The 12541-nt window shown below is 39.5% G+C and overlaps 1 pseudogene; it reads left to right on the top strand.

The window, feature by feature from the left end:
- Window positions 1–2078: 2078 nt before the first annotated feature.
- Window positions 2079–5735, top strand: LOC137183755 (G2/M phase-specific E3 ubiquitin-protein ligase-like; annotated as a pseudogene).
- The last annotated feature ends 6806 nt before the right edge of the window (window positions 5736–12541 follow it).

The following is a 12541-nucleotide window of genomic DNA, read 5'->3' as shown; positions in this document are numbered from 1 at the left end:
CCTCGTCCTGGAATATTACAACAGTTTCAGTATGGGAGTCACCTCTGGAGCAACAACATCTGCATGGAATTTCCTAGAGAAGGAAATCATCACAGGCTGCATGATTTCAGTGTCCTTATTTGCCTTGGTGATGAACATGCTTGTCAAGTCTGTAGAACGACTTGACTGTGATGACAATATCAGTGCCAGGATTCAGGAGGCGCCTCCAGGGCCGTGAAAGGCTCATTTCATGGGCTAGAATGATTCAAGCTAGCCAGGTCCAGGTCTTCAGTCCTGAGGAAGGGATGAGTGGCTGACCAGCTGCTTCTCTTTGTGAGGTGTCCAGATTCCATGAGTGACAGAGAAGCCAGTCAAGAGTATAGGCAAAATCTTTGACAGAACACTGAAGGACACTGCAGCGGTCCAGGTAACCAGCAAGGAATTTAAAGTATGGTTATCAGCAGTAGATAAGTCTGGACTTCTGGGGAAGTTCGGTTTTAATCCCTGTGTACGTTTATTTTGAAGGAAGAGACCTCTGCGGATAATACGGCTCCCAGTAAAAACCTACTGAATGTCTGGATCTTAAGTTGTCAGAAAAACAAGCGGAGCAAATGTTAGCAACAGCTCAGCTTACAGCCCCTCCAAACATCCAGTGTCCACCAAACAGCATCAGAGAAACACTGAGAGGAGGAGACATCTGCGGATAATTTGGCTCCCAGTAAAAATCTCCTGAACGATGAACACTGAAGGAATCCTAACTGGGAGAAGTTGGTTGTTTAACAATGAAGGCAACAACTCCCATGATCCCACACTACTTAACAACATCATCAAACTCTGTCTTTTCCATTGTTTTGATTCAGAGACCTCTAGTGGCAGAAATAACATAGTGCATTTAAAACTAAAACATTTTTTTATTTTTTTATATATATTTTATATTATTGTCATAATACGTTAGCCCTTTATCAGTGAATGGCACAAACTTTGTTTTCCATTTTTGAACTGACATAACCAGTTACCTGACCAAATACAAGAGAAGAAATACACACTGTCTTGCCAGTATCAAAAAACCTCCTGAGAAGTAATACAAGCAGTAACAGGTGGTGTGGAAATGCATTATATGAAAAAAGAAAAAAGGAAAGTTAGAAAAATTAAATATAAATATAGATATCTATCAGCTCAAATTAGGATCAAATGTATTGTAGCTGTGTATCACCACATCTGACTGTGTAAAAAAAATTTGTATGAATATTGTGATGGACTATTTTTCTCAAAAGCAATTACTTCCAACCAGTGTTACGTTTAGGTAGCGCAGTTTTTGCCCAGTATGTAAGTAGCACGCGTGACAGGAAGTAGTATTCTTCCTCTTTTCCTGTTTTGTGTGTCAAGGTGGCTCTGTTCTACCAGAGTGAGAGTACAATTTTATCCGTATCTCTCCTGTATTTTCTGGCCTTCTGAGTGGCAATGCCAGTGAGTGTAATTAACTTTTATGACTTGACGTATTTTTCTGAGAGTTTATTGTGTTAGTTTGTTGTTTATAGAAAGACTGATTAAATATGGGTCGATGGCAGATGGATGTATGTTTACATGACCTTGTATCACACACTGACTTGAAGTGAATAATTTGTTTATATTTGCTAGAATGTTTGCCTGTAGAAGGAAAATTAATATTCTAAATCCTGTACAGTACTCTTAATCCATGGTGAGAACTAATATTTGCTTGTATATTTTTGGCTGTTCTGTAGTTTCTCGCTTCTTCATATTAAACCTGTCCAAACACAACAAGCGGTCTGTTCCTTGGAGGAAGAGTATGAGGAAGAGTTTAGCTGACTGCAAAGCTTAATACAGGACACAGGGCCAATCCCAAACCAGCCCCTATCCCCTCGCCCTATCCACTCCCCCTCCATTTGGGCTTTCATGTGGCGACTCACCATATCAAGGGCCATCCCAATGAAATTAGCGCAGAGTATAAGTGGACTATGAAACCCTTAAATAGTGAGTCTGCATCACTGCAGGCTTACAATCGTCCTAGCCGGAAGTTATGGAGAGCCATGTCATTTAAAAGCCTACCAAATCCGTGCACCACCTATCCAGTCGACGGTATGCGTGACCCAATCGACAGCGGCGCCACCCAGCTGACAGCGCGCAATGTCCGATTTGACGGTGCTGCCGCCCAGTCGACGGTGGCGCCACCCAGCTGACAGTGCGCGATGTCCTATTCGATGGCGGTGCCACCCAGCTGATAGTGTGCAATGTCCAATTTGACGGCGGCGGCACCCAGCTGACAGCGTGCGATGTCCAATTCGATGGCGACGCCACCCAGCTGATAGCGCTGATTAGACAGAAATTCAATGGTCTCTCTTAAATCAGAAGTAAGAAGAAACTTTGGAAATAAGCGAAGATCTAAGGCGGGGGAAATTTGTATCATTATTAATGTGTGCCCTCCAGTCTGTTGGTCAGTTGTACCATCATGGATAATCGCAGAACCTGATGTCGATCTATGCACACTGAATAATAACAAAAGATAGAAATTAGGAGAAATAGTCAAGGAAGTTAAGTCTCATCTGCAACAAGGATGGAGTTCATATTTACAGAATACAGATGGGTCAAAGGATCCAGAGAGCCGGAAAGTGGCATTTGGAGTAACCATTCCTTGAATTAAGAATTAAAAACAGACATATCAGGTGTCAGTATTCACAGCAGAGATGTTGGCAATATTAATGTGCACTCTGGCAAATAGAGAACAATAAATCAGACACCTCAGTCAGTAAGAGAAATCAAATCCAAGTCCAGACCTAATATATTAGCCGAGATGTATACATTATACAAACCAAATAACAAAAAACAAAAAACAAACAAAAAAAAACTGTAACATCACATAGGCTATGGTTTATGTAATTTCAATGTAGACACACGTGGGGTCGCTATTCTGTCTGGTTCGTAGGGGAAGCCCTGCATTGTCTGGTAGAAGAGAAGAGAAAAAAATGCATAATAATAAATCTACTCAAATCCTCCCATAGCCTTTTGGTATAACTCTAATTTAGCCTGATCTTGTAAATGGTCACATAGTGTAGTAATTAATTTTACGCAACAGCGTTTGCTCTGCATCATGTCTCAAGAATAAAACATGAGAACTACTTTTGCTAACCCAACGTGTCATTCATAAAAAGGTAGAATATTGAGTTAAAACCGACTTCTCATGTGCCATACTGTAAAACTCATTTAGTTTCATTTACATGTCCATGTCACTAGATGGAGACAGAGACCGTGTGTTCACATCAAAGACTAGCAAACAGGCTTACTGTAAACCAAATTATTATTCCCAGGAAGGCGAAGGCATGACCTGCCCTACTATGCCTCTGATAGCCTAGTACTTGGTGCCTTTGTTGGTTGGGTTGGTTAAATTTAGGCATGAGGAGTGAGATTGGTTAGGATTAGGATAAAAATATCAGGGTTAAGACAATCAGAGGTAGAGTAGGGCGGGTCATGACTTCGCTATCCTAGGAAAAAATAATATCACTTACTGTAATTCCTTCCCCATATTTAAGAAATGGCTGGAACCAACTCAAAATGACCCAGAGACATTGGAGTAGCTATAATTAGTGATTTATGCGACCATGCACTAGACCAGACAACAAAAACAGCAAAGGTAAGACACAATTTGTTGTTAGTAAATTTACTAACGGAAGTTTGTTTTTATTGTACGAAGAAAAATAGTGAGTTTTGGTTGGACATTGATAGGTTGGGGGGTTGTTTCTTAAGAGCCTGGTCTTGATTGGGTATATATTTTCCAGGTGCACTGTACTGTTCATATTCACAGTGTATATTAAATGCAGTCATTTTCCAAGATTTTTAAAAAAATGGATACAAAGTAATTGTTTTGTCTGTAATTTACAGCTGTTCGAGAGGACAGCTATTTTCTCGTTGGGCAAGCCTTTGCAGTTAGTATGGTACATGGTGGACCATCACCTGGCTTTTTGTCCAAGACATTGTTTGATTGCTTGGTAAAAGGACCAGCAAATGTGTCCCCGACCATGGAGGATGTGAGTGACTTGGAACTGCGGGAAAACATCCAAAGAGTAAGCTATAGTAGTAATGTAATTATAAAACATACTTGAAACTGTAATTGGACTGTCTTAAGGGCATACTCCACTGATTTAGTGAAAATAAATCATTTTCTACTTATTTGTGGTGTTGTTGATTGATCCAGGTGCTAATTTTGTTGATGTCTCTGTTCTTTAGCTTTTGCTAGAGAGATGAGAAGTCCAGCAACACTTTTAGCATGAAGAACAACTTTGTTAGTTGACCGACGCGTTTCAGCTTGTGGCCTTCATCAGGGTCCCTTCCCTTCTCTGTGCACCTTGGAAGTGAGTGCAGTTGTGCCAGAGACCCTTACTCTGCATCTTTAGCTTTTGCTAGCCATTGTAAGTATGGAACCCAAATTCCTTGTCCATAAGAGGGAACTCTGAGATTCATAATTAAAATGGCAACCGTGATTTTCTGTCTAGCGAAAAAGCTAAACAACAGAGCAATCAGCAAAACCCCAACTAAGAACAAAATGATGCATTTTCACTAAATCTGTGGAGTATGCCTCTAAGCTTATGACGCTTTCTCTGTTAGATGTGCTAATGTGTCTCGATTATAATTAATTGGCAGGATTGAGTCATTCGCCCAAAAGTCAGTGTCATTAGACATTAAACAGGTTTGCCTTTTATCTTTTCAGATTGCTGATGCTGATTCAGTTGAAGATATCCAAACATTAACCAGTGCTATACAAGACTACCTTGCGAATGCAGGCTGCCTGCGACACATAAGGAAGGTAGAGGACAAGACTGTCTTGGTTAAAGACATCCTGACCTTCCAGGTCATCAATAGAATCCATCTACCACTTCAACGGTATGTTCATTTCACCTCTTAAAACTGTACTAATATTCTACAGTGAAGAAAATTTGATTTCCAAGTAATTTTTAATTTGCTACTCAGATTCACAGTTGGCCTGAAGTGTCTTTTCGTCTTGCAAAAGTCTGGGAGCACCCCGAAGCATTCAGGCCCCGGATGTGTTACAGCCCGACTGGGCTGACAGCAGATGCAATGGACCACCTATTCAACATCAGGTTTTCCATGTCTGGGAGCAGCCAGCAGCCTGCAGAAAACCAGGCGGTGTTATTTTGGAGAGACTACCTCCAGGACACAGAAGGTAAGTGACACATTAATCTAGTATCATTTCAGGAATTCTTGAATGAACATTTCCTTTCAGGTCCAGCCACAATACAAAATACAATTTAAAATAAAGGACCATACTATGTATGTTGGACTATGAATATGTATATAATCTCAAATTTCTTTATTTTTTTTTCTAGAGGGAGAAACTGACACCACACTGTCAATTATTTTAATATTTGCAACTGGATCTAGTGGTGTTCCCCCCATTGGGTTTTCTCCAGAGCCACCCGTGGAGTTCATTCATGACCGGCAGAAGAAATTTCCCACAGCCAAAACGTGTGAACTGTATACGTCTACCCACTATGCATCAGACATACATTAGCTTCATGGAAAACATGGACTCTGCCCTTTGTAACATGCATGGCTTTGGCCAAGAATGATAAGCATGCTGCTACTGGGATGTCTGGGGAAGTCAAAGGAACTGTTATGTTTTAAATAAGTCTTTTGTTGGTTATGTGTTTTTGAGACATAAACTAGAGTGTTCATGCTTGAAATGTCAGTGTTTGAGTTTTGTTTTTAAATATGTGATAAACAGATTTAAGGTCAAAAATGTTTGGCATTTTTTATTTTAATAAACATGTTCAATACTCAATATATTTACTTATTTACATTATGATACAGTAGTTTACAGTCAAAGTAGTAGTTGACATCTATCAATGAACAGGGTGCAGGGAAAAACAGGTATAGCAAATCAAAATATACATGTGAAGCTGAAAAAATTACACTCCTGACACTAACATTCAATAATAAGCTTCTTTCCACTGAATTATTACTGTACTCTATCTGTAAGACTCTCTTGTGGACAGATACTCTACGATGAAAAGGTAATGGTGAATTCCACGGTTCCCATCATCAGAAAGAGGGTCAATGTTAGTTTGTAAGTAAGTGAGATTGCTGTACATTTACAGTGCTCTCTGGTACATTTATAGCTTGGTGGTTATCTTGGTCAAGTACATTTCTTGCCTCGTACTGTACGCCATACCATGCAATGTCCCCTACATGCAGGTGAGCATTTGGCTGTATCCTCATGCCAATGCGCCACAAAGCCAATGGTGACATGTGTTGCTCAGTTCTCAATCTGTGGTGATTCCACTGTCTGACAAACTCTAGGCAAGATTGCTGGATTCGTCATTACATTATAAACATAATGTAATGCCCAGACTTGCACTTCATTATTTGAGTCGAGAATTCCTACATTCTCCATGTATTGAAATAGCTGTCGGTAGAAGTCAGAGACAACTCTATTAACATCTTCCCACAGCCTCTCAATCCGCTGATTATGAACACTTCTGCCAGCTATGAACCTCCCCCGGTCTGCACCCCTGTTCTCAATCATAAATCTCGCTACATCTACATTTTCTCCCCCTCTGTCCCCTCTGACTCTGAGTGGCAAACCAAACAGAGATACACCGTTGTGGAAAAAAAAGAACTGTTGAAGCACGGTTGTTTGTACAATATTCCAAATAAATAACTGTCTGACTGTAGCCATCAGTGCATCCATGGAAGACAAATCTCCAGGCGATCAGTTTATGATTGGTGTCAATGTGTCTGTAATGAAATGGAAACAGACAACAGAACACATATGCACAACTGCACACTTGGTCTGCCTCTAGAGACTGATCAGTGTACTATGCTGTGTTATCTCTGTTGTATATAGTAATGGGCGTAGCCGCCTGTCTGTGTGTTAGTACTGTGGCCGGAATTGCACAAAACTTTGTGGAAAGGTTCATCGTAGGCCAACTAAGAATTGACTAAATTTCCACAATCATCCACCAAAAGGGGGCGCTGTAACCTTGACCATTCATTTAAAGGCCTATAAATTCTGAACGGATTTCATGTAACACCACAAATCTTTGTAAAGGTTGGATATGGGCCGAGGAAGAACTGATTAACTTTCCACCTGGATTGTCCTTAAATGGATATTTCACTTTATTAAAACTTGTCAAAATTCAGCAGTCTTACCTCTATCAAAGTGCATCTACAAGTAAGCTAGTGATCACTGCTGTCCTTGTCTGCCCTCAACACCACCATTTCTCCCAGGTGTCAGGCTCCTCATTCACTTCCATCCATTTTAGGGACCTAATCCAAGTATTATACTGGTGGTGTTGAAAGCAAATAATGGGGACAGGAGTGGTTGCAAACTTACTTGTAGATTACTTTAGATGTGGGTAAGACTACTGAATTTTAACAAATTCTACCAAAGTTAACTATCCCTTTAAGTGGCCATGGCATCATACACCAATTGGCAAAAAGGAAAGTGGCAGTGAGCTAGGCTTTGCGACATGTTATGGACCGCTAATTTGGCAGCGGTCTGCACTGTACAGAGTGCCAATTTCTAATCTGTATATATGTATTTGAAACGTGTTTGAAATGTATACTCACCAAAAATGGTTTGGGCCTCTAACATTATAAATTCTTCGTCTTATGGCATGCCTCCGACAAAACATCGTACCAATAGGATCAACTGCATTAAGTCTCTCCCTTATTCTCCATCTTTGGATCGCCAGTCCCCTTCCAATGATGCTCCCTTGAATGCGAGAGGAAAGAAAACATGATGTTAAAAACAGTGAATCATTTTTTACATTTGAACATTGTTCAGCTATTTCATCACATCCTTCCCACTGTTCTCTGATATATATAAACCTATTTTAAGATGAATGTTTATTGTAGGGTTATGAAAAGCACATATTGAACTATATGGTAGCCATACAAACCATTCAACGATCTTGTCTGTGACATGTTTTTGAAAAAAAGTCTTTTAAATGTTATGCAGTCAATTTGTATAATATAATCAGAGTTTCACCTTGCACAAGCCTCGCTCCAGCATTAGGAGTATTTGCGTTCACTTCCCGTATAATGGCATCAAGGGATGGGATCGAAATTATCTGCAATTCCCAACTGCTGTCGTCTTCTAAATAACGTTGCAGTGGAGATATGAAGACAGTCTGCAATGGAGGTCCATGTCATTCCAGTCTCCCTGAATTGCATTATCTGCTCCCTTAATACATCATACCTGAAAAACATATGTAGTAAATTGACATTTGTACAAATGCCTCAATAAATTAATGGTGCAAATGCAAGGACAACAAACTCCAGTGTCATATCAACCCATGGGTCTCTCTGTCACAAACACAAATTTTATTTGCTGGGAGTTTTGATGAAATGGCTACAATAGTTTGCATATGGCATGACAGATTTTCTTTAGATAGCTTGCAAGTTTGGGCCTCTATAGTTGCTGGGTGTGAGCTACGACAATCAGAGTTGAGTAGTAATGCGTTAGATTATGTCAGTAACTCATTATCCCCAACAGTTAACAATTACATTGATGTGGACATAATACAGAGAACAAAACAAAACATTTTACTATGAATGAATACCTTGGCTAAGGATAACATACCTTGGACACCCACCCGTTTGTTGCAAAGGTAACATCAAAGGTGGGGGTGCTTGTGGATGGAGAATGGAGTCCACTTCAACAAACATTTCCCTCACTGCATCCAGTTGCTTAGTAATGATCTGAGCCATATTGTTGTGGCCCTACAAAATAGATACAATTATGCAAATGTTAGGATTGTCAGCACTACTAGCTGTACATAACACATCACACTCACTATAGTCTAGTAAAACTGATACTCTGACAACTTTGTCGGGGGTAAGGGTAGCCTATTTGTACAATCTGCTAGTTTTTCCTGGACTATGCCTTGATAGTGACTCAAAATAAAACAAAAATCAACATTTACCTGTGGTGGCAGAGATCTGTGTTGGGTCTATGTAGACCCAATATGGCTCAAAATGTTTGCATTTACCTGGGCTACAATTTAAAACCCCATACTAATGTTGTTCAGCCAAAAAAACATATGTTTAAATTTTATCACAAAGTGGTGTGGATTGCCATTATTGAGCTTGTTTACTGGACTAACTTAACGCAAATCCCAAAATCATCGTTACCGTAAGAACGTAGCACTAACAGTTACATCTGGTACGATCTGATTCCAACACTTTTGAGACCAAGGAGAAGAGATAAGGCATTGTAATTTACCATGACATAACTTAGAACAAAAAAAATCTTAACCGAGAGTTTAGAACGTCGGACATGGTCTGTAGAAGACGAATGTGTTCCTCCAGTAGACGGTGGCCATGTTCCAGATCGTTTATGTTTCTCGTGCGTATGGCGTTTTCGGTGTCTAGTATGGTTCGGTGAAGTTCTTCAAAATATCGTCATACGTCGTTTGAATGACATTTAGCAAACAAAAACAACAAAAAAACCAAAACTTTCATTGAGGTACACATGTTCAAATTGCGCGCAAACATGTCTTTCTCTCTCGATCGTTCTCACAGCTATAACGGACTAAAAATGGCTTCCAATCAGTCCGGTAAGAATACACCAAAAAGGTTTCTAGTTTCTGGGTTTGCTTCCACATTGTGCAGCCCACTGAATTTGCGCAGTAGTGTTTCTCCCACTTGCCCCGCCCACGAGTTCCCACTTGGCCCATATACATTACATTGTGATGACATCACAGATTTTTAAATCGCTTTTCTTGGCTCGAGGAAAGTTTTACAAACATAAAACCTCCATGGATCAAAAGTTTATAATAGAAAGAGTCATAACTGATGTTGTTTGCAGTTTGTGGTGTCTTGTCAACAATTTTACAGAAGTCTCTTTTGCAATGGTGGTCTATGGAGAAAATGCTTTTTGGACTGCAGGAGGATTTTTCGCTGCAATACCATGCCAAATGCCAGTATGTTTTTATATTTTGGGGAATTGTTAAAAGTTTGTGGCCTCTAATGCCTTAGTGTAGCTTAGTGAACTGTTAACCACCTGACGTTTTCACACAAATCACTACATTAATGTCCTTTATAGGCCAGGAATTACGTCACTTGACGAACTTCGTCCACAAACCAGACAGAATAGTGACCGCATGACATTCTCCAATAGCGGAACAACTGTTATTACACATGACTGTGCGGCTCTTTATAGTGTCCATATCGTTAATTCATCACATGGACCTGTAAATCATCTTCAGCAGTGATATTTCGGAAATGTAATCATAGTTTGCAGTGCTCATATCTAAACCGACTTTATAAGGTTTGTCACAACTAAGTCAATCAATCAATCAATCAATCTTTATTTATATAGTGCCATATCACAACAGAAGTCATCTCAAGGCACTTTTCACATAGAGCAGGTCAAGACCGTACTCTTTAATATACAGAGACCCAACAATTCCCCCATGAGCAAGCACTTGGCGACAGCGGTAAGGAAAAACTCCCCTTTAACGGGTAGAAACCTCAAGCAGACCCCGGCTCTTGGTGGGCGGCCATCTGCTTTGACCGGTTGGGTTGAGAGAGAGAAAGAGAGAGGGAAAGGGGGAGGGGGGACAGAAGAAAAACAATCACAACAACAACAACAACAACAACAACAACAAGCACAAGCAGCAACAGCCAGGGAAGGATGCAGTATAAAATAAAAAGAATATTAACAGCTAAATAAAATGTTGACTCCTGTGCAAATTAAGAGAATGATCAAATTAATCATACAAAGTAATTAATCTATGCTACTTTAATAAAAGCGCCTTGGATTGACATTTTGCAGATCTCTGTGTAAATGCAAAAAACAATCTCACACAAATTTGTGTTATTTAATTGATCATTTAAGTAACTTGGTGTTTACTTGATCTTTTCTTTTAACTTCTAATGTAGCCTACTCTTATTTTGTGTCAAACATAAGTAATGGTAAATTCTAAAATGACGTTATTTTATGTACAGTACATATTGTATGGTAGGTGGTTATGTACAGTATATAACTTGTTCAGATATACAGTAGTCAGTAAAATATTGCACATTTTGTGTTTTAGACTAAAATAAATATATAAAATTTGTAGGCACAGTGGGTATTATAGTGTTCAAATGTAAATGTAAAACAGCTTACCGCAATCTCCCCACAACAGACTTCAGTTTGACTAGTTTTATATAAAATAATCTGCAGTCCTGATCTACATGATGGAGTGATGTGTGTTTACTGTAGCTAACATTAGTCCAGCTCCTGGAAACAGCTGCTCAGCTGGACGAATGTCCTAGGACAAACAATACTGTCACACCGACTTTATAGGTCCATTTACTGCCACTGCCAAAATGCATTTATACTATGCATTTATAGAGCAGGGGAGTGTCACTTATACAGGTCATCACTTTTGTGTTGATTTTGTTGGAAGCATGTGTAATTAGAGTCCTGCTGTCTGACAGGCAGCTCTCAGCCTGCATTAACCAAGCAGCTGCTTCTGTTCAATATGCTAGCACTAGCATAAGCATGAGCCTCAGACACCTAAACCATACAGCCACCAGACAATAACTCCTTGGAGTTTTCACAGCTTTATGCTTTATAGTTCAACAGCACAACACTGAGCAGATAGAGGCACACTGTGACTTTTTTCTTCCTCAAACACACATGTAACTCAGTCGTATTAAAAAGTAAGAGGCTCCACCTGGTGGGAAAAACTGCATACTGCAGCAAATCTACAGAACATTTTCTGACAGCTGACCGCACATCCCTCTTATTCTGCATTACTGGTTAATATATTTTACTTGGTTGAATTGTTAAAGGCAATTAAGCCATAATTGATGAATCACTGACATGCCTACTTTATATCATCTATTTTCTCTGTACTAGTAGGCCCAATTTGCAACATAGCCTAGCCTATGTTAAAGTTCTTAATAACCTTATTAATATAGACCCACATACAATATATTTCTGTATTATAACCTTTATTTTTTATCATGAAATTATGCAAATTAGGCAAACTCATGTAACAAGTCAGAGCAAATATAACTATTTCAGGTGCATTGTCTTCCCTTAATCTTATGTGTATAATAATTATTAATTAATATGAAAAATAGAAACGTATGTGCTAGGGGTGTGCCCAAATACAAATACATTACTTAGCAAAGCACAAATAGTGGGTTTTTTACAAATATTTGTTTCATACAAATATTTTAAAAGTTATTTGTTTTCGGGAAGAAAAAAAAAACATGTCAAATACCAGTGTGCAGGTCGGTTACACTGCTATCACAGTCTCTCTTCTCTGCCCTGCTGTTACGTCTATCAGCAGGTCTCAACGAGGGGAGTCACATCCACCTGCTACATGATGCACATTTCCTAATTTGGACATAACTCCTGGAGTTGGGGCTGTTCCCCAGAGATAAAACTGAGCTATCGACAGTGGTTACATGGTGTGCTGTCTCTGTGTTATGGGTGTATAAATAAGTAGAAGAATGTCTGCAATGAGGCAATGAGAAAAGGTTTAGCTCAGTAGTCGGCGCAGCCATCTGGTAGACTCCAGTTTGA

The sequence above is a fragment of the Thunnus thynnus genome, chromosome 5 (assembly GCF_963924715.1).
Source record: "Thunnus thynnus chromosome 5, fThuThy2.1, whole genome shotgun sequence".
Taxonomy (NCBI): domain Eukaryota; kingdom Metazoa; phylum Chordata; class Actinopteri; order Scombriformes; family Scombridae; genus Thunnus; species Thunnus thynnus.
This window is presented reverse-complemented; position numbering and strand designations above follow the sequence as displayed.